The following is a 23,245-nucleotide window of genomic DNA, read 5'->3' on the forward strand; positions in this document are numbered from 1 at the left end:
TTTGGTTATCATTCCTTTAATTCAGTCATATTAGATAATTCACAATAGAACCAATCAGAAATGTTTGGTAAAACTGCCGAAAATTTCATTTACATTAAATTGTTCTTAATGCTTTTAGCCATAAAACATCATTTTTTTAACATAAATATGATAAACTGCAATCTGATCTTTTTTCAGCAGTCTTATATCACTTAAAATTGGGTCTAGACATTTCTGCAAAAAAATAAAAAAGTACCGGTAGTCAAAACGATCAATCGGTGAGATTGCAGCTTTAAATACACCTTTTAAGACCGCTGTAAAATTCCAATGGTTTGCCTGAATCTTTAAAGCTAGCATACTGTTTAATTGACAACCATACTTATTGTTTAAAAGTGTCATGATATCTTTGTACAATGTTTTTATATAATTCATTAAAGAAGTCAAAACAAATTTGTTTATCTTGTAATTTGTTATCTATTATTTAAATGACTCAGACAAAAATGGGAACGTCAGTGCTAGTTCTTTTACTATTAACATCCCATGAAGTTTCTATTGGTGTAGCAGCAAGGAGGTGTTACATTAAGGATGCATCATTTAAACCAAATTATACATTCATATGCACATCATACAGGCGTGTAGCCACCTATACGTGAATACGCGGCTGAATCCACATGATTCTGACAAAAGAATCAACCAAAGTTGCAGTATGCGAACTTGACTACATGAATCTAAAACTGGTTATTTTCCAGTACTAAATAATGCACATCGGAACGCCCAGAATGCACTAGATTGCACCATGGTTTTCAAAATTTTCTGAGGGGGCACTCCCCTGAACCCCCCAGCACATTTATGAATCCACATGAATAGAGGGGTAGCTACGCCCCTGACATAATTGAAACCACAGTGTGGCTAAACAACACTTGTATGTTTATCATACGCAGTGATCTCCCATGGAAATGCAATCGTCAAAGAATCTGAAGGGGCTGTTTATATGGACTAGATTTGAAAAAGTGTTTAAAAAAGTTGATTTCAGTCACGAAGAGAATCAACCATACCCCTAACTTGTTGGAGTAAGATGAAATGTCCACTTTCCGCGAGAAAGAAAGTACATTGAAAATGTTCATTTGATTCAATTGACTTTATCTTTTTATAAATATGTTGCAATACATAAAATATGTTATTTGTTATAATTGTTTACCCATGTTGAATTTTATTTGGCAAATTTATAAGAGATTTATATATTAAGAAACTCAGCCGCTAAAGAGGATATAATTATGACATACTTTTTTAAATATTTCGAACAGGAGTTTTTGAGTGAATATAAGCGAAGCGTTAAGTGTTTTGAAAATGCATCTTTTACTTGGATTTTATAGATTGTTATTACGAAATAAAGTATGGCGAATCAAACGAAGTGTTAAAGCTAAGCTATTGATGGCTGAAACCCTTCAATAAATGTTGATATGTGCTAAAATATCGTCTTTGAAGTCAAAAATTTTGAAATGCGTTACTAACCCGATTCAACAAAAGGCTGTTGCACAATCAGTTGATTGACATAATCACGTGATAAACCAATAACTTCCATTAAGGTTAAAATATTCAATACCTTAGTACCTTCTATGTGTTATCTGCACCCCCATGTGCTTGCTCCCAACTTGAACAAGATTAATTTTTAATATTTTAATCATTTTTTAAAAATGCAATTGAAGTATAAAAGAAAATCAACCTGGTTACTATTATTTCTGCAATTTCAGTACCAAGGAGTAAAATAAATATACATGTAAGTGTTTTCAGATGCATTACGAGGAAAAATATGTTTGGTGCCAAAACATGAGAGAGTCTCTATAAACGGAAAAGTTTTGGCAGTTACTCAGTCAGTCAGATGATGATAAATATAATGCATAGCATCATCGCTCTGGAGTATGAGAACGTTGTATATAGAGTATTTTTTTACTGAACATGCGTCTGTTTATTTTGATGCCATAAAAGGTTTAAACTGTTTAAAGGAACTATAACATTATGAAACAACAAATTTGATTACAGATATCAGTGGCAGATCCAGGAATTGACTTAAGAAGGGGTACGTGAAACTCATAGGCTTAATCTTTCCACATCCGTCCCTCCCTCAGAACAGAAATTGAATGGCTTTAAATGTTGGACCGGGGTGGGGGTTAGACTCCCCTAATTTATAGTCCGAAATAGTCCATTTTAATCTTAATATTGTATTTTTTCCCGATATTGACTGAGAACGTATTATAAACGGACGATTCAAAAGGGTGGGGGACGGCGTGCGCGCTGGGACCGATCCCCCCCCCTGAATCTGCAATTGAGTATATGCATTAAAACCGTCTCCGTAGCCTATTGGTTAAGGCGTTCTATACCCTTCATTCAATTGACTTAATACTTCACACAATTGTTCAGGACCATCAGCCAATGAGGTTACATAACTCCATATCCTTAATACAAGTTATGGCCCCTGATTGACTTAGGTTAAAATTTTAGGCAAGTAAAATTTAAGGGGAAGTTGGAATTTAATAAAAAAAACTTCCATGGGTCACAATGAACCCAATGAACAATGTTCTTCAATCATGAGCTAACTGTTAAAGCGTTAACAGACACATTCGTGTGCAGACGAAATTTTTATTGTTTTTACAAGCACAGAACTTTTTTTTAGCATTTACAGTTTCTAATTCAACTGAAAGTTCTATTTAGCCATAATATATCAAATATAAAGTCACCATTCACTAGCGGATTGAGAAGGGGGCGCAATCGGTGTGCGCTGCCTTTTAAATCGTCCAAGTTTACTTTTTGTGTCAATATATGAGAAGAAAATAAATACGCACATAATGCATCATTTCCGATTGAGTAACCCTCAATCCTCCTGCAAACGCCCCTTAGTAACGCCCCCTTCTAACGACAGTTCCTGGATCCGACCCTGGCCATTATATATTTTGTTTATCACTCGGTACAAATACCAAGTGACTGAAGCTGAATTTCATTTAATGAATGAGATGGTCTGTAAAAGATTTCCGATGAATATCCTAAGAAATTTGCAGTCCTCCCGTTTCGACTGGTCATTGTTTGTGGATTTATTACACACAATTATAAAAAAATACTATTACAAAGTTGTCTCTTAAGGTTACGGAAGCCTTCACTGTCAAAAGTAAGATATATATATATAATTTGTCCCCCTAATGCCTTAAAATATGGATGGTCCCCTTAATGCCTCAAAAATAATATAATATATACACTGGTCTCCATAAACCCTTCGACATATATACCTGTCCTCTTAAAACCTGCAACATACTTACAAATTATTAAGGAGACCGCAAATTACGTATATTTTTTGTTAATTAATTTAAGAAGCCTAAATCTTCTACACATAATAAATGATCATTTCAATACTAAATTATCAACAAAAAAGCAAAATAAAGTATAAAACAAAAAATATACAAATTGTCTCCTTAATGCCGTAAAATACATACGGTCTCCTTAATGCCCTTAGTATATATATATATATATATATATATATATATATATATATATATATATATATATATATATATATATATATATATATATATATATATATGTTTGATGCATACTTAGATGATTTCGTTAAAACTATACTTAACATACATATAAATATGCAACAGTGTGTTTTACTTAATTGAAATTAATGGTTGTTAATGGATGCAGAACATTACAGTCGTAGCATGGGCATAAGCAGAGGTAACTTCAATAAAAAACAACAACACACTCTTAATGCTTAATAAGAGCTGACTCGGAACAGCGGGTTCGATTATACGCCGCTTTGTCTTAGAAAATGAATGTATTACTGATGTAATATATATCTGTCAAACACATTTATCAGTGCGAGGTTTATTGACTGAACGCCATATAAATATTCATCCGACATTGCGTGTGCCTATAACGCTGCATTGTTTGAGGTATATAACTAACTGTATGAATCAATGATTAAGCGGTCAATGGCCATATTTTGCATTGAGGATAATGTGGAATTATGTAACGTTTGTTGATTCAAATGTCCGTTAAGAATTGTGGGAAGTTTAAAATAATTTGGATCACCAGGTATTCGATAAGTAAAAATCCTAACATGCCTTTATTCTTATAAAATAATGTAAGTAAATGAAGGGCCATAATTTGAATTTAGTGTTACACAGAAGTGTCTAACTTAACTGTGTGATAGCCCAAAACAACTGTTTGAAGTATGTTCATTGAATAAAGTTCTGGAGATCTGAGTTAAAATAAAGTTGACCTAAACAATTAACCAGACTGAAACTTAAACAAATACAATGTGCCCTAAAACGTTATCCTAAGTTCCTAAGTAAATCAGGGGCCATAACTTGTATTGCGGATGATATGGCGTTATCTAATCCAATTGTGTGATGGTACTAAACAACTGTGTGAAGTATGAAGTGAATTGAATGAAAGGTATTAAATGCACTAAAACTTGAACCGGACGCCGAAGATGCCGCCTCCGTCGATGACGGCGGGGCGAGTAGTATAGCCCTTCTCATTCTTCGAAAAGTCGAGCTTGATAAACATAGCAAAAATAAACAAATTCCTATAGAAAATGTCCGATGTCCTTTATTATCAGGGGAGGTACAAGTAACTCAGATATTCATGGGGTTCATGAACTTGTATTGACGAATTGGTGATGTACAGTCTCTTAACAACATACTATGCGCATGTGAAAAGGCATTACGTCACCACAGATGCGGGGCAGAAATTGAAAACTTTTAAATGAGATCAACTGTTTATTTTTAGAAATCAAGTATAAGTCAGTGACATCTTCTAGATAATATTTCCCGGAATAAATAATGCATTTAAGGACACTTACTAAATATGGCATTTACGGAAAATATTTATTACTGATAAGATGGTAACCGTGTATTTAAAAGGTGAAAACGCAAACAGATTAAATGACTGGTGTGTGCTTAAAGATTTACAGTGATCGACTTAAGACTTATAAGGTAGAAATAACGTGTTTTCTACACCGTTCTTTCTAATTAAACACAGTATCCTTCATAAGAACCACTGTTTTATATATGTAATTATCCTTTTGGGTAATTTAAAACAATTGTTTAAGTTGTGGTATATCTTATCTGGGAGTAAGAGTGCATCTTTAAATGGAAACCGAGTGTTCAAGTTGTTGGTGTTGAGTCTAAGTTAATAACAACAATATGTACAACGTCAACTTAAGGTTACGGTTTACGTGTTTGCTAAGTGGACATCGGGTAATTTGCGTGGCCTAAGTTAAGATATAATCAATGCCATTTGCTTGCCAATTTAATCAGCTGTCGGTTACCGAAAACACAATTACAAATTCCGCAGCACAGTCATCTCATTACACATCCCATGGCGGCTTGAACATCATGTTCTCTGCAAAATCATCGTAGAAAACGACAGCGAATAACTTTTAAATCCGTGCACACAGGAAACTTGATAGACCGATGTAGGTCACATAAACCGCGTAAATGCATGTACTCTGAGTGTGACGTCATCAAATTGTGTACTTATTGGGTTTTTTGGTTAAAATCGTTCGTTATTCATGTCGTTGGATATTTTACTACACATTTTTATATTTGTGACTTGTTAAGCGCTTTATCAGCTTTTAAAACTTGATAACTGCTAGTTACTTTTGTCATTTTAATTTGGAACTATTTATATGGCGCATCGTTGACATTCTACTCTGAGTACTGAGTACTTTGGTACTCGCCAGAGGCTCGCTTACTAACAAATTTCATGAACTCGTTTAATAAAATCTTGTATTAAATGACAACTCGTGTCAGATCCTATATATCTTCTCCGCATACATGCGTATATATTGCGTATACATTTTATTTTTAAACAGAACATAGCATAACATTTATTCAGCATTAAAATTAAACGACAAGGCATACACGTGAAAGATACTTTTATTGTTAAACAATTACATCTATTATATGTTTTCCAGTGTTTCATAGATTTATCAGTGAAATAAAGTTAATAGTTCACTGTTATTATCGATTTGATATTAAACACTGTTTTGAAATTTAAGCCCGCTCTCGGTTACAAATCAAACGTCAGCGCGCAAAAGGCCAAAACACAATTTCAATGACGTCATTTCCGAAATGACGTTTAAGGCGCATACAAATTGGCGCGTTTTACTAAAATAATGTAATTAAATGACCTTTTATGCCAATTTTAGACAAAATAAAAACCGTTTTTTTTTCAGTGTAGGGTAGCAATATATTTCACCTCGTGAGATCCTGAGTAACCAGGGGGCCTTTATTAACAAATTAACACAAGATACCTATTGTCTTCGGGCAGGCAGCCCCCCCCCCCCCCCTCCCGCCCTCCATGAAGAAGTATCTCCTGTGAAAGTGTAAAATCGACTGCTACAAAGTTGGGTTAATTAAATATGTGCTTAAAGTTAGAATCTGGTGGTTCGGACAAGTTCATGTTCGCCGATCGGAAGTGACGCCATCAATTTATTATCGCACCTTCGGTTTTGGGACGATCGGATTTGGCGAACATTTATCATGCGTTATGCTTGTGAATTAGTGGAACTGGAACTTTCAGTGTGGTTTTTAAACTTTTAAAGGCACAGAATGCATATTCACTTACACAATAATATTGAATTTAACTGTGCACACTATTATCATCGTTGATGCATAGATATGGGACATTGTCTATGTAAATGATCAGTACAGGAGTTTCGATCGAGTGTAGGACCTAGAAGAGTGTTTCATTCAATGCCCAATTCAAAGTAGTTTTGAATGAAGATCATAAAACAACCCCAACAATACACTGGATCCCTGAAATTCACAAACGCCATACAAATCACGGTCTATAGTAAATCCAATCTCTTGTTCTACTAAAGAAGTGTTTGTCTTTCTGACATCTTGTTTGACTGCGATTGTAATGTGTGTTAAAAAAATTTATTGTAATTAAGTATATTAGACCTCTGGAATAAACCTATTCTGGTATATCAAACATTCTTTTGATGTTGCGAGTAGTAATGAAAGTAAGCTGTTTGTTGCCACCACGATAAAAAACATTTACTTTTAAACAATTAATACCTCTTTTTATAAACATTTGCTAAGTAAGAAATTAACACCTCTAATTGAAAAAAAAAACATTTGGGCGAAAAAGACTACTTTCATAGGTGTTAAGGATAAAAAAAGTTTGAATGGCAAACAGTAAGTATTCTTTTGTGTGCTAATTAAGCACCTTTATTTACATATTTTTATATTGCTGCTCAAAATAACTTAGTCTGGAGATCTTGCGCTTGCTAAGAAAAACACTTAAAGGTATATTGAGGATATTTTTAGTATGGATACTCCCTCATTTACGGAAATATCAAATTAATATACTCTATAGATTTAAAAAAAATTAAATCAAACACGTCTTATCAAAATGCTTCGTTTTTAGATCTTGAACTTGGAGTAACAGATGTCAAATTGACCATCAAACCTTATGACAAGCTGGATGATTTTAACTTTGAAATTGTATCCGTCTTTGGATGGCGATGTTCCAAGGTCTCCGACTTATAGTGTATTTATTTCGCAATTGGTTAGATTCGTAAGAGTATGTTTCGGACGTGAATGAATGTTGTTCCCGTAGTAAATTAATGACTGCTTGATTGTTAAAACAAGGCTATAGATATCAGAAATCAAGTTTTTTTATTAAGCCTATGACATACTCTTTAAATACAATAAAAGTCTGAAACATCCCATCGTTAATGCTATTACTCATCCGGATTTCTATGACGAAATTCTCAAAACGCTACGTAAAATTAAAATGCTTCCTTCAATAAGACTCACTGATGGACATTAATGATCTTGTAATTACTTATTTAAATCAAGGGTATTATGATGCTATTTTACATGGTAAATTTCATGTTGATCTCAACTTCTTGCGATGACATAAAATGACAAACATTTATAACACTTACAACATTTTTGTTCCAAAGGAGGTGCTGCAGTTATATTATTATAGATATCTTATGAAGGTTGACTTTAGTTCAATTAACCCTAACTTTTACTTTTTTCAGATATTATAATACTTCTCAATGGAGGTGAGCGTTGTAATCCACGAATAACTTTCTTGATGATTGAAAGTTATCTTTACGACCGTTTCTTTGGCGTACGCTTCTGTTTCATATAAAAAGGAATGTACTGCGCAAATTTGTGCTGTGAAGTGTATTCAAGTACATGCACATGTGATGAGAAAAAAGAGTGATGTTGATTACTAATTTATGCTGTGGAGTATGAGTGTATAGACCGTGAAAGTGTTATTGACAGTTGTGTATTGAAATGACATTGGTCAGTGTGTGGTGCTATTCCCTGTGAGTTTCAGATTGAAATTATTGACACCGATATTATTGTGCAATAATTTTTCATTTTTGAGAATTATTGACACATGGTGAAAAAGTAAGTTCAACTGTCAGTCGAAATTGAGATAACGAGGGATTATGTGTTAAGGTGATACAGTGGTAATAATTTAAGCGAAGAAGGTCGTGATGAGGTGTTTTTGGATACAACTTAGTTTCAAATAGAGCTGTTGACACATAACAGTGAATATAGTGAACACGTTGTCAAGTATGCATTGAGTAACCATTGAAGGGTCTGAATTTAGAGGTCGTTCGGTTATAAGGGGTTGAAGCTACATTGAAAGAGATAATAGCTAAACTAGATAGTTCATATTGAAATCTGAACACTAGAGATACTGTTCTTATGAAACTTTGAAAAGAATTTGGAAAGATGATTGTAAACAATATTGCTCAATTGAAAATGTGTGTTTTTGTAAGGCAGTTAAACTGGATGGTGTTAAGAGGGAAGAGACAGTTATTCTTAGGCCAGTTCTGTTTGAAGGTTTGATCTCAGATTAAAACATGATAGAGCACGATATAAATATGATACTGAGATGAAATATGATGCATGGAAATGATTGAAGAAGCTGAGAAAGATGAAGAGTAACAGAACACCGAAAATGTTAATTGAAATGCAGCTCATACAGAAGAGGAGATTAGCGATGATGAAATGAAAGAGGCAATACTGTATACTGTATTTGAGAAAATAGAGCAGCTGGACAGTGAAGTAAATACACAATACAGGGTTTTGTAAATGTATTAGAAGGGTACAGCAATAACATCTTAGGTGCAGGATACTTTTTACACATATATGCCTTTTCGGAATAGTACATTAATTCTTTTTCTTCCAATCTGCTATGACTATTATACTTAAATCATGTCCACCTTTGTGAATGCACATACAGATGTTTTCAAACAGTAGGAAATTGCCATACTACGTGGAAGCAAACCTACAAGCATTGCGCGGGATACCAAATTCTGAAGTTCCCCCATGTTTGTTCCTTGATACCAAAACAACGCAATATTCAGACAAAACAAGATAATTTATTGGAACTAATTGTCTTATAGAACTACTGCATGAATGCCAAGATAATTTTGGAGATCATTTTTTTCAGAAGGCCTTACTGCATGTGTCATGGTACCTGCCATTTAGAAGTCTGGTTATTAGGGAGAGGGAGCCTAATATAAATAAGAATAAAACACTATAGCACGAAGCACGAGACAAGAGAATATCACTTTCAGTGTAAAATAAAACATTGATTTAAGAGGGTACACAGATGGAAAAATTAGCCGTAAAAACGTCAGCAGCCATTACTCTGGAAAGGGCAAATATTATTTTTATTGATAAATGTAACACCAGCTGCGGTATTATGGAAACAGCGAGTAAATCATGGTGAACAACTCTAGTCTAACATAAAATACCTTAACTTGAGCCCCAAAAGTTATTGAATGTGAGCTGCAACCAATTATTGTTGTTTTAGCTATATTTGAGAAGAATTAAGCAACAGGAGATGAAGAATTTATAGAAAAAGGTAGTCATACATGTGTATCAGAACAGGAGATTATCAGGAAAACAGTAAGATCAGATACATCAACTACTTGATAATTATCGGAATATCTTTTAAACAGCATACACCGACATTGGACAGTGTGATATGATAAAAACAAGCAAATTCGTTGAATTGATATCCCCCGCCTGATTGAGCTAAGTCAAGGAATGAAAATCAATTGTTAGTAAAAATTTATATATTGTATGTAATGTAGCATTTAGAATTGACCAAGAAACCTAGTTTATGACTCCATGTTAACAAGTTCCAAACTAATCGAAGATTTCATCAAGGCAAACATTCTGATCAAGTTTCATGAAGATTGGTCTAGATATATTACAAAAAAAATATAGCCTCTAGAATGTCCACAAGGTTTTTTTTAAGATTCGACCCAGTGACCTCGTTTATGACCCTACATGACCTATTAGTTTCAAACTATTAAAAATATCATCGAGGCAAACATTCTGATTAAGTTTCATGGAAATTAGAGCATATGTATTGCGTTTAGAGTGATCCCAAGATTTCTGTAAGATATGACCTAGTGACCTAGATGTTGACCCATGTAACCAATTTTACTCTTTTTATTTAGGAAAACATTCTGACCAAATTTGAACATAACTGACTATTTAATACCAATTTTGGTTAGGGACACAATTTTTGCCAAAGATTTCACCGACTGACCTGGTTTCGGACCCCTTGACCCAGTTTCGAACTATTCAACAACAATAAAGGAAAACAGTCTGATTAAGTTTCATGAATATTAGAATGCCTCTAGTGTGTTCCCAAATTTATTTCTAAGATTCGACCCAGTGACCCATATGACCCAACTTTAAAACACAGTCGAAGTTTAACCCAAGAGAACATTCTGACCATGTTAGAACATAATTCGACAAATCACCACCATAAAATAGTTTAGGACAAGATTGTTGAAAGATTTGACCTAGTGACCTAATTTTTTACCACATGTGACCCAGTTTAAAACATGTCCAAGAGTTTATCAAGGAAAACATTCTAATTAAGTTTCATGAATATTAGACAATACATAATGCCTCTAACATGTTTCAAAGATTTTTTAAAGATTTGGCCTAGTGACCTAATTTTTGACACCATGTGCCCCACTTTTACAAGTGGTCCATATTTCATCTAGAGGTACATCATGACCAAGTTTGAACATAATCCGAACAATCATTTCCATTCCGGCAAAATTTTTCTAAGATTTGATCTAGTGACCTACTTTTCAATCACATGTGACCCAGTTTTAAATAAGTCCAAGATTTCATCAAGGAAAACATTCTGATTAAGTTTTATGAATATTTGACCATGTATAATGCATCTAGTATGTTCCAAAGATTTTTCTAAGATTTGACCTAGTGACCTAGTTTTTGACCCCATGTGACTCACTTTTGTAAGTTGTCCATATTTCATCAAGGGCTACATCATGACCAATTTTGAACATAATTTGACTAATCATTATCATGATATGGTTCCGGACAAGATTGTTTAAGAGTTGACCTAGTGACCTAATTTTCGATCAAATTCGACCCAGTTTTATTTACGACCAAGAGTTCAACAAGAAAACATTCCCATGTGACCCACTTTTACAAGTGGTCGAGATTTGATCAAGGGGAACATTCTGACCAAGTTTGAACATTTTCTGATCAATACCTACCAAGATATGGTACCAGACGGACGGAATAACGGACAACGCCAAAACAATATCCCCCTCCCGAAACCTTCGAGTCGGCGGGTGATAAAAACACAGATACCTAACAATCCTCATTAACACCCCTTATTTTTTATAAAGTATATATGTACTGTGTTATTTGTAGAGTTTTGTGCTTAGTTCCATGTTTCTGGTTGGCAATTGTTTGTGTTTGTGTTCTATCCACTTTGGCGTTGACCCTGTGCCATTAAACGGGGTTTTTGTATGAACTTTCTACTAAAGTGCTTGTTCCTGTAGTTATTCATATAAAAATAGGATGTATTTACTTATGCATGTGACGTCATTTTCTTCAAATATTTTACATAGGTAATCATTTGGAAGAAAAGATTAGCTAATATATGTCGCTTTTATTTTTAATAATGTTTTCTTTATTTGTTTCCAGTTTTAGTACAATGCTGCTTTTTATTATGAAACTCTAATGTCACACAGTTTTAAACCTTTTATTTTATAAGGCAGACTGTGCGTGATGCTCATAATTTCAAACAATGACTGCATCGTATCTTTGAAAAGTTTTTGCATTAGGTGCTCTGAATTGTATTCCTCCGTCTGCAGAAAAAGTTGGGATCTCTTATCATTGAAGTACTTGGGGTTTACCTATAAGTGTATTATTATTTGTTTTATTATTAAGTATCCTCAAGTTAATGCATACTTAATGATAAGATTTACCTTTTACGTTTTTTCTTTATTTAGGATTGTTGGGATAAGAGTGAGGTTTGTGTACGTAGTCTGGTTTAAAACCCCAGTAAATTTACATTTTACTGACCGTTCCAAGGCGTTTCCTAACAATCCTTGAAAAACATACCCAGTTTTTTATATATAGTATTTATGCACAGTGTTGTTTGTGGAGTTTTGTGCTGTTCTTTCATGTTTCTTATATGTGATTTTTTTGTTTTTGTGTTCTATGTCTCGGCGTTTACCCACTGCCATTAAACCGGGTTTATGTTTAAACTGTTTGATACGGAGCTCGTTTCTGTAGTTTTTCACATAAATATTCTTTAAGGTGTATAAGTGAAGGCGAATGATAGCAAAGTGCGTAGACTACGCCCTGCCCAGAATTGAAGAAGTTTTCGACATTTTACATGGAAGCATGTCATTTCCAACCATAGACATGAAACATGTATAATACTTAGTTGAAGTAGAGGATAGTCACAAAGACAGAACAGCCTTTACAGTAAGACCACTTTTAGCAGAGAATATTACTTCATTCGGGACCGGGTAAATTTTCTTCGACATATCGTAAGTGCAAACGGAATTGAAACAGATCCAACAAAGATGAATTTAAAGACACATTATCTAGACCACCGATTTTGGCATATCCCGAGTTTACTCAACCATTTGTTTTACACACATAAGCATCAGGAAAGGGACTAGGATATATTAGGAACGGGGTCAATAGCGTTAGCCAGCAGATCTCTTATCTCAAAGTGAAAATAATTATCTATTTACAAAATTGGGTTTCTTTCTTTAAAATGGGCCTTCATCGAACAGTTTGACATATGTATTAACTTCAGCAACGTTGTATGCGACAGAACATAGATGGATTTCATCACTGGCAAATCAGAACTTTTCAATATAGAATAATGGTGCAGATGGTTTAATTCGGTATCTGTCCAGAGAAGAAAAGAAAGAGAATATTTTTAAGGATTACTCGGTGAAAGTGATATGCAACATAATAGTGTACCATATATAGAGATTATTCCAAATTATCACATGGAGTCACGTAGGAGATAGGAATGACAATGGCACACAAGTACATGAGAGAGATACTAAAAAGCCAAAGAAAATATCAGTTGAAAGAGTGATGGTGGAGAGCACCGAATAAAGAAAGATGCACGACAGAAAAGATCAGACTATGTGGAGACAGTTTCAAAATTAAAAGAGGGATAACAACGCGAAGACAGAACAACTTCTCCAGTAATACAGAGAAGAGGTTTTGATGGGTTTACATTACCATATAGGAAGGAAAAATAGAACTTTGAATTCGCAAAAAGCAAACTTTTACTGTTAAGGCATGACAAAAAATGTTGAAGAATGGGTGAGCCATTGTCAGAGATATCAAACGAGGAAAAGCCTTACCAACAGTCGTGCCCCTTTGATAAACATGTATCGTGATATTCAGTTGAGACAGTTTGTATGGACTTAGAACAAAGTAAAGGAGAAATTTCAAACATATTTGTCTTCCAGAAAACTATACAAAAAAATGTTTAAACATCGAATGGGGAATGGGTTCATTGAGCGTATGAACCGAACACTTAATGACATGTTAAGCGCACTTGAGATGTAGCTGAATGTTGACTGGAAAAGGTACGTTGCTGCACTAGTGTACACCTACAAGTAAAAGCAACTTGAAACCATTAAAAACGTCTCAATGTGAGCTTATTTTTGAAATTGACATGGAGGACAGGGCGAATATATTCAGACCTACAGTGCAGGATGAAGAAGGCAAGAGAAATAGCGGAACAACATTCAGAATAAGCCAAACTGAAACAGAATCCATACTATGACATGAGAGCAAAGTCAGCTAAGTTAGAAGTTGGTGACGATGTGCTAGTATAGCGGCTAGCTTTTGAGGGAAAGCTAAATATTAAAGATAGGTATGTAGGGGTGTATGATATAGTTGCTCAACCAACACATGAGATACTAGTATTTCGATTCAGAGGTATACCATCGAAGATAGAGCAAGGAAGAGACACGTGCGCACCCGGATGACCTGAATAGGAACTTGAGCATGAGGGACAACTTCATCAAAGGGATAAGAAAGAGACAGATAAAGGGAATACAGAAGATAATCATGTGAAAAACGTTGTTGAAGAATCAGAGGATTCAGACAATGATGTGGATATGGAGTATGTTTTGCCTATGTACAATTATGGGGTCGCCCACAACTTATAGATATTAGAAAAAAGCAAGAGCCAATGAAGGTAGAAATACAGACAGTTATGCAGAACATAGATAAAGAGAATATACAGGCGTTGAACTAGGAAGAACAATTGCTGGGGCATATTAAAGAAGACATGAAGCAACAAGTGTTAGCGCAGATGGCAACAATACGAACAGAAGTACATGAAGAAATATGAAGAAAAGAAGTACATGTGTGAGTGACTGGAAACAACTGGAAATAATGATGTTACTGAGACCAGAGATGAAGATAGAAGAAGAGCCTCTACCCATGATACAGCACATCTGAAAGAAGGCGAAGTTTGTCACAGTCAAGAAGACGTGAATAAGAAGCAAAGAAAATAGAAACACAGAACCGAAAGAAAGAAGATCATAAAGAGCCAGAAGACTCAACCATTCTTCAATTCCTTAAATTGGTAAGATCAATGTTGATGCTCTTGCTATCATTTCCATAAATTTATGGTATTACCATTTAATTCAATCTTTCAATGCACATGATATAGAAGATTTTGTTGAATTCAGTGTAAGATCGTATTTTTTTCACTCATGGTCACAGAATATATATTTTCACGAGTGAATGTTATATTTCAGTGACCACGAGTGAAATAAAAAAACGATCTTACACTGAATTCAACAAATATTGTTTTTATTTCATGCATTTATCGTGTGTTTTCAATATATTTCCCCGTTGGGGTTAAAAATCGAAAACAGTCTCTTTCTGTGACATCTTTGCGAAGGGGAGTAACTGCGGCCTAATCTCTATGTCAAGGTTACCTCCTTTTCGCGCGAGCAGTCCTTCCACTAAAACAACGTTCCACACTTTAAGGAAATGGATATTGGAATTGAAATTATTTTTGGATAAAACCCTACTTCCATCAACGAAACCTATCATTTTAAACATGTATTGAGGTGCAAAATAAGTATTTAATCAAAAGCATTTCGGATATAAAAACAAAATATATCGCGTAGAAATTCAATTAAATGAAACTTGAGCATGTGGCATTGTTTATACATCCAAGAACAATTTCAACAGATTTAAATAAAAAAAGATGGACTTATAAAAGTGTGTATTCGTAAAAGCAACGGAAGTCTGTGTTTAGTGTTTTTCGTAGTGTATATCTATTCACTGTCGCTCTCAGACTCTGGATCTTTCGGTATTTTTGGGGGTGAATTCATGCTCATTGCAGCCGAAGGATGTTTTGTTGTTGAGATAGCGAGTTAGTTTCATATCTAAGTTGAATGTCACGTTTCCGTTACATTCTGTGTTTACGAAAACCCCAGAGGAAATGTCGAGCATGTGCCCGAAGATGCTTTTGAGAAGGATAAAGCGCAGAACTTGGAAAGTTTGGACAAAATGTCAGAAAACACCATGGCCTAGTTAGGCTAGTTTGTTTTCAATCTACTTTAATTGTTCAGGTTTTTATGGCCGATGACCTGAGCTATTTGATAAGGCTGGACTTCTTTATCGTTCAGCTTTAGGACAAGCCTTTTCTGAGCATTATTATTTTAAAGAAAAATGAATTGTTGAACTGATGAAGGTTAACAATTGAAGGAAATTGGTCAAATTCAAAATGCTTGTGCATACATGTACGCGGTTAGAGTTTGTAGGAAAACATGATCTATCAACTCCATTACAAGCATATGTGGCCAAGTAAATGTTTAACCGATACGTACCAAGCGGGTTAATTGCAAAAGTATGTTCCATGAAATAGTTCATACATGAATTGGTAAGTTTGTTCTTTTTTAATAGTTAAAATCAATCGAAAAAATGTTTGTTTTATTAAAACTATTGCATAATATGATTTTGACAATTCTATACGATTCGGCCAATGTGTCTATTACTGCACCACTACAGACGACAACAAGCATGTACTCAACTTGTTACATACATGTACTTTTCCAAGTCAAGGGAAGCAAATCTAATAAAAGATGGAAAAAAATAGTCCCGAGTTGTCTGTACAGAGTGGAATATTCAAATGTTATCAATTCACTCGAGCCAGAGTGAAATGATCAAGTTATCATTAACCAATATATTTCATTCTTTCACCGATATGCATGAAATAAAATATTATATCATAGAAAAGACTGTTAACGGTGTTAGGACATTTCATCCTTTTACTTTATGAACTAGATTATTATTCGAATGTTAATGATTTTCAATATTTATCTTAAACGGAACGTTCAACTCTAAGTTACGCGAGATTGATGACATTATATGAGTTTAACTACACACAGATAATAGTCGATCATTATTGTGATGTTTACTCAAATTATCCATAACCACTGAATGTTACCTCGGCCAAAATACGAACCCTACACTCAACTTACGATTAATCTATTATTAAACCAAGGACTATCTATAAAGCCATAGAAGCACTCTTTGGAATCAAAACAAAATATACACTGCAGCTGTTATCATTCATTTCTATTAACAGTACCGGTAGCTATTAACTCAGCGTGTGTATACCACGTGATAAAATACGTCATATATGCTACGTCAGAAGGCAACATTTTGCTTAAAATGAAGACTTAAATCAAAGATAACTTTTCTTTTACTACACCATTTTAATTGAAACAAAGGGCAGTCTATGCCGCTTAACGGGCCACGCCTTCGTTTTATTACCGGGGTTTGATAAGGTGATTAGTTGCATAAAACACTTCGACAAACCTGTTTCCAAAAATAATGTTTGACAGTGCTCCGTCAGACGGCCGTATTGTGGAAAGGTTTTTCGAAGTGTTTTAAGAAATTACACTATCAATCAAACTCAATCAAACTCTGGTAAAAGGCCGAAGGAGGGGCTCCGTAAGCGGCGCAGACAGTGCTATGTTTCATTTATAATGGTGAATAAATAGGAAAGTCATCATTCAAAGCAAAATATTGCCTTCCGACGTAGCATCTATGACGAAATTTATCAGGTGGTATAGACAAACTGATACTATGATGGTCCGATTTATAGCAAACAAGGATAACGCATATTAATAATTAACGAACTACAAATACAAAAATTGAAACACACATAATCACTTATGGTGAAGGTTCTGTGTGTAAGTATGGAATGCGTGTGAGAATGTCAATGTCAAATTTAAAGAGTGCAAGAGTTTTATGCCAACAACTTCTACAGTTATTAAAGCACTATGAAAATATGCTTTAAAACAGATATAAATAAGAAATTGCAATACTATATGTAGAATAAGAGTAACAAAACAATGCATATTTTATGCGCCACCTTTGCAACAAGAGATGTTTGTCAAATATTTTGCCCCCCCCCCCCCCCCCCTGAGCGCCATGTTGTCAGGATTATATGGACAATTTAATTAAATATGCATGGACCGAAATGTCAGCTGAATTATCACTGGCATTGGATGCCATTGAGACAGTTTTAAGATTATGATCATTCAAAGTGTGAGGATAGAGTGTATTATGACCATGACCTTTGACTCTATGACATCAAAATCCATAGGAGTCATCAGCTGGTCACCAAAAATCTAAATGTCGAGTTTGAGAGCCATGGGTGCAGGCATTGACAGGTTATCACAGAGACGAGCTTTTTTCGTTCAAGTTCACAGTGACCTTGAACTTTGACCCGATGACCCCTAAAATCATAAGGGGTCATCTACAGGTCAGACACAACTCCAAGTCAGGTTTGAGGGCCATGGGTGCAGGCATTGTCGAGTTATCACTCGAAATATTTTCGCAATTAAGGTCACTGTAAACTTGACCTTTGACCAAATGACTCTTAAAATCAATAAGGGTCATCTTCTGGTCAGGCCAGCTTCCATGTCAAGTCTGAAGATCATAGGTTCAGGCATTGTTGATATATCACTGGGAGAAGATTTGTTAACTGTTTTGAGTTAAAGGTTAATGTAACCTTGACCTTGATCTGATGACCCCCAAAGTCAAGAGGGGTCATCTATTGGTCAGGCCCAACCTTCATGTCAAGCTTGATGACAATAGGTCCAGGAATTGTCGAGTTTGCTTTAAAGACCATTCTGCCCTTGACCTTTGACCCCTAAAATCAATAGGGGTCATATACTGGTCAGGCCCAAGTCAGGGCCATGGGTGCAAGCATTTTCGAGTTATCACTTGGACAATCTTTTCCCATTCATGGTCACTGTGACCTTGACCTTTGGCCGATGACCCCCAAAAACAATAGGGGTCATCTAATGGTCAGCCTCAAAGTCAAATTTGAAGGCCATGGGTGCGGGCATTGTCGAGTTATCACACGGAAAATCTTTTACCATTCAAGGTCACTATGTCCTTGACCTTTAGCCCAATGACCCCGACCTCCAAGTCAAGTTTGAGGGACATAGGTGCAGGCATTGTCGAGTTATTACACGGACAACCTTTTACCATTCAAGGTCACTGTGCCCTTGACCTTTAGCCAGATGACCCCGAATAACAATAGAGGCCATCTACTGGTCAGGCCCCATCTCCAAGTCAAGTTTGAGGGCCAGTGGTGCAGGCATTGTCGAGTTATCACACGGACAACCTTTACCAATCAAAGTCACTGTGTCCTTGACCTTTGGCCCGATGACCCCCAAAAACAAAAGGGGTCATTGAATGGTCAGGCCCAACCTCCAAGTCAAGCTTGAGGGCCATGGGTGCAGGCATTGTCGAGTTATCACTCGGACTACCTTTTACCATTCAAGGTCACTGTGACCTTGACCTTTGGCCGATGACCTCCTTAAACAAATAGGTGTCATCTACTGGTCAGGCCCAACCTCCAAGTCAAGTTTGAGGGCCATGGGTGCAGGCATTGCCGAGTTATCACTCGGACAACCTTTTACCATTCATCGTCACTGTGACCTTGACCCTGGCCGGTGACCCCCCAAAACAATAGGGGTCATCTACTGGTCGGGCCCAGCCTCCAAGTCAAGCTTGAGGGCCATGGGTGCAGGCATTGTCGAGTTATCACTCGGCAAACCTTTTACCATTCAAGGTTACTGTGCCCTTGACTTTTGGCCCGAAGACCCCAAAAACAAAAGGTGTCATGTACTAGTCAGGCCCAACCTCCAAGTCAGGTTTGAGGGCCATGGGTGCAAGCATTGTTGAGTTATCACTCGGACAACCTTTTATCATTAAAGGTCACTGTGACCTTTACCTTTGACTCGATGAGCCCAAAAACAATAGGGGTCATCTACTGGTCAGGCCCAACCTTCATGTCAAGTTTGATGACCATACGTCCAGGAATTGTTGAGGTATTACTCGGACAAGCTTTGATTTACCGACGGACCGACCGACCGACCTACCGACCGACCTACATGTGCAAAGCAATATACCCCTCTTCTTCGAAGCTTGGCATAATAACTGTAACATATACTGCAATTTTTAAAGTTTGATAATTTATCTAGTGTCAAGGGACTTTAACATTCAAATATGAATTCAAAAAGACTACCCACACAACAACTCGTGTTTATCAGAAGCCAGATTCACACCCAATCTTAGCGCGAACTAAAAAAACGAGGTTTTGCTTACATAAAACTTCAGTTAGAATACGCTGCTTAGTTCGCTCCGCAAATAATCTTAGCATATACTTTTTGCTTAGATTTGAGCAATACTTCATACAGAGCGAAGCAGACTTGCGTATGAAATAAACATAACACGCAAGGGCTCCTGACTCATAGAACGGACCGCTTTCTAAAGCATAACTAGTAATTAACTACCACGTGGAACTCGGTGAGACTCATCAATGATCTCCCATTTCTTAATTTTATCATTAAAGCCATCGTCATTATTAAAGCCGTGCTGCTCATCATCATTGTTGTGATGATGATGATGATGATGATGATGATGATGATGATGATGATGATGATGATGATGATGATGATGATGATGATGATGATCATGAGGATGATGATGGTGATGTTGATCTGTTTGATAATACACCAATAATAAGTATGTATATATATTAAAGACCTATATCAGTAGATATCAATTCAGTTAAAACTATGAAATGAAATAATGTTTACTTTTTTTAAAACGTACCTTAAGTTACCTGTTTCGTTTCAATGTATTACTATACTTCGGCAGAATATCCTGAAAGACCCATTATCGTCTGTTTTTTATGTAATAAAATATAGAAAATTTCTAAACTAGTAACCCAATCTGCGTCACTTTGCAAATATATATTAATCGTAGATCTTGCAAGTTTCAAGTTTCATGATTCTCAAGGCCCATACTTGAGCATATGAGTTAACATAAAGCAATCCAAGTAACAAACAAAAATAGGTGCATGGAACGTACAAAAAGAAGACGTGAAAACAGATGAAGTATTATAATACTATTATTCAATCTAAGGCAAAGCAGATAACTATTACATTCACTGTAAAGCACGCATTGTGCATTGTTACGAATATAAGTATAAAAGACGACCTTAGACAATACACATTTATCATTACCTACAACTTATTTAACCTAAGCATATCGACTGTGTAACCTCCCTTTTAAAGTATTTAAAATGCAGTTAAAAGTATGCGAATAGTTGCGTTTATCTTTATAAATCAATTCAGCAGATAAATCATCTCCGAGCATTTTGTTATTGATAGTTGCAATGGTGTGGTAAAGATGTCCAATCAGTTAATTCATCCTGTTGGTTCGATGCCGAGTCAAGTAATTGCTAATGTTATGATAAATTATTTCATTTTTAAATTATATCTTTAATTTTAATTTATCTTATTTACTGTATTTATATCATGTTCACTGATTTCTCGTTTTTGCGTTTTTTTTAATTTTTGACCGGAAAAAACTGCTCTCGTTGATAGTTTAACCAATTATGCGAAAAGTGTCACTCTATTACGTTATGGTATTGAGTGAAAAGTTTTAATGCGCAATTTGGTTTCAAGAAAGTCATTAAAACACGAGGGTTTTATGAAATACTTTTATATCATCTTATTAGATTAGACTAGTATTATATATCCATATTTGCTGACATTACAAATTACCGATTTTCTATATTTAAATCTATTTATATCACCATAATTGATTGACAAAAACATTTCGTTAATCTTAATCTAAACGTTTAACCCTTAATTAACTAGGTGTAGGGTGAAGACATATCTGGCATAAAATATTATCAGTTAAGTAATAATAATTTATCACTTACATAATTTCCATGTCTTTTTTTTTGGATGCATGTAAGTAGTTTTAGTAATAGAAGCATACTAAGCGGCAATTAATGAGGCAATTTTTAATGTTACCTGAAATCCAACGAACTATTAACTCCCGCACCGATCCTTCTTATGACTTGAAAGGCATGCGCATATCTGTTTTTATTAAAAGTCACGTGATTTGTATTCCGATGTGCATATAAGCCATTCTCCTTAATGTGTCCTAAAGTTGATGAATCGTTCAAAATCATACAATTTATCTGTACATTCTAGTTTTAACCCAAGCAGCCTATTTGTGTGATACGTATTATTTATAAAGTAAATATAGTGATGAAACTCGCAGCATGCACTTAACATTTGAGGTGAGCAAATGCATGTATACATTTTGATTGTTTTTCCACTTAAATTTATTCTTGAAATAGTCTTAAAAGACAGAGTAAAATGATCAAGTTATCTTTGTCAATATAATAAAAGACGTCTTTTAATAAATTTGTTTTAATTTCAAATCGCCTTTATTTCGAAATGTCTCATTTTCAAGGACAGGTAATAAATGCAATAATATATATCCGGGGAAAAATCAGTGACCTCAGAAAATCGACATACTAAAATAGAGCATGGTAAATCATATGAAGAGGCTGTTAACTTTCACAATATTAATGAAAATTATCGGAAAAAAATTTTTTTGTCACTGAGTGTATATATTCATTATTTCATGAATATGGATGAATGAGTGGAGACTGTTGGTGAATGATAACTTGATCAATACACCACTTTGCCTAAAATGACTACTTTTTACAATTACCTGCAGTTAAAACTTATGTCAATGATTGTGTGTTACGTTCTCTTAGTTTCATCGTGATTCAGTACCTTTTCGTAGTCAATGTGTCTTACTTAACTGTGTAGCTGAAAGTTATGAAGACTATAAGCTGTTGTTTGCCATTTTAGTTTTCAAGTTTGGTTAAATAGCGTCATCCTAAGTCGAAGTTAATAAGCATAAACATCGTTTGTAAATGAAAATTACGTTGAAATCGTAACTAGGCCATTAACTATGCCATTCAGGTGTTTAAAATTATATATAAATTGGTTTTACTGCCAGAAAATCTTTTAACTGTGTGGATTTTATTTATAATAAATTATTAGGAAACATGATGTTTAAAAAACGTTTGACTATTTTTTGTCCAAACTACATTCCTTTCTGTAAAGGCTCCTCACAGGGACTATCGCCAACCAAAACTGTCACAAGCGGGGAAATAATTTTTAAATGCACGACAAATGCATGAAATAAATAGAAACGTTGTTGATTTCAGTGCAACATCATGTTTCATTTCACTCGTCATACACATATGATATTTTCTATGATAACTCGTCAAATAAAATACGATCTTACACATCCTCTGACTTCCATTCGTTTTACAGTTTTAGAAATGAAATTTCTTCTATGTACTAATATACACTTCTCTGTCTGTAAAGTAGCATTAGGAACTTTCTGAATTCTTGCTAATAGCTAAGAGATTGATTGTCTATGCAGACATAGGACACTTTATTGTAGAATGGCTGTCGTATGACGCATGTGGAAAACACCTCTAAACCGAAACTTGGACATTTGCCTGGTGT

At 35.0% G+C, this 23,245-nt stretch overlaps 1 protein-coding gene across 1 annotated transcript in view; it reads right to left on the minus strand.

Moving 5' to 3' along the window:
* The window catches only part of LOC128238250 (E3 ubiquitin-protein ligase RNF213-like), a 144,250-nt gene extending 122,464 nt beyond the window's left edge, over positions 1-21,786 (minus strand). Inside the window, exon 1 of the mRNA XM_052953955.1 lies at positions 21,722-21,786. The gene's annotated coding sequence lies outside the window, so the exon portion shown is untranslated. The remainder of the gene's footprint in view (positions 1-21,721) is intronic.
* Between the last annotated feature and the right edge of the window lie 1,459 nt (positions 21,787-23,245).

This window comes from Mya arenaria, chromosome 6 (genome assembly GCF_026914265.1).
Source record: "Mya arenaria isolate MELC-2E11 chromosome 6, ASM2691426v1".
NCBI lineage: Eukaryota > Metazoa > Mollusca > Bivalvia > Myida > Myidae > Mya > Mya arenaria.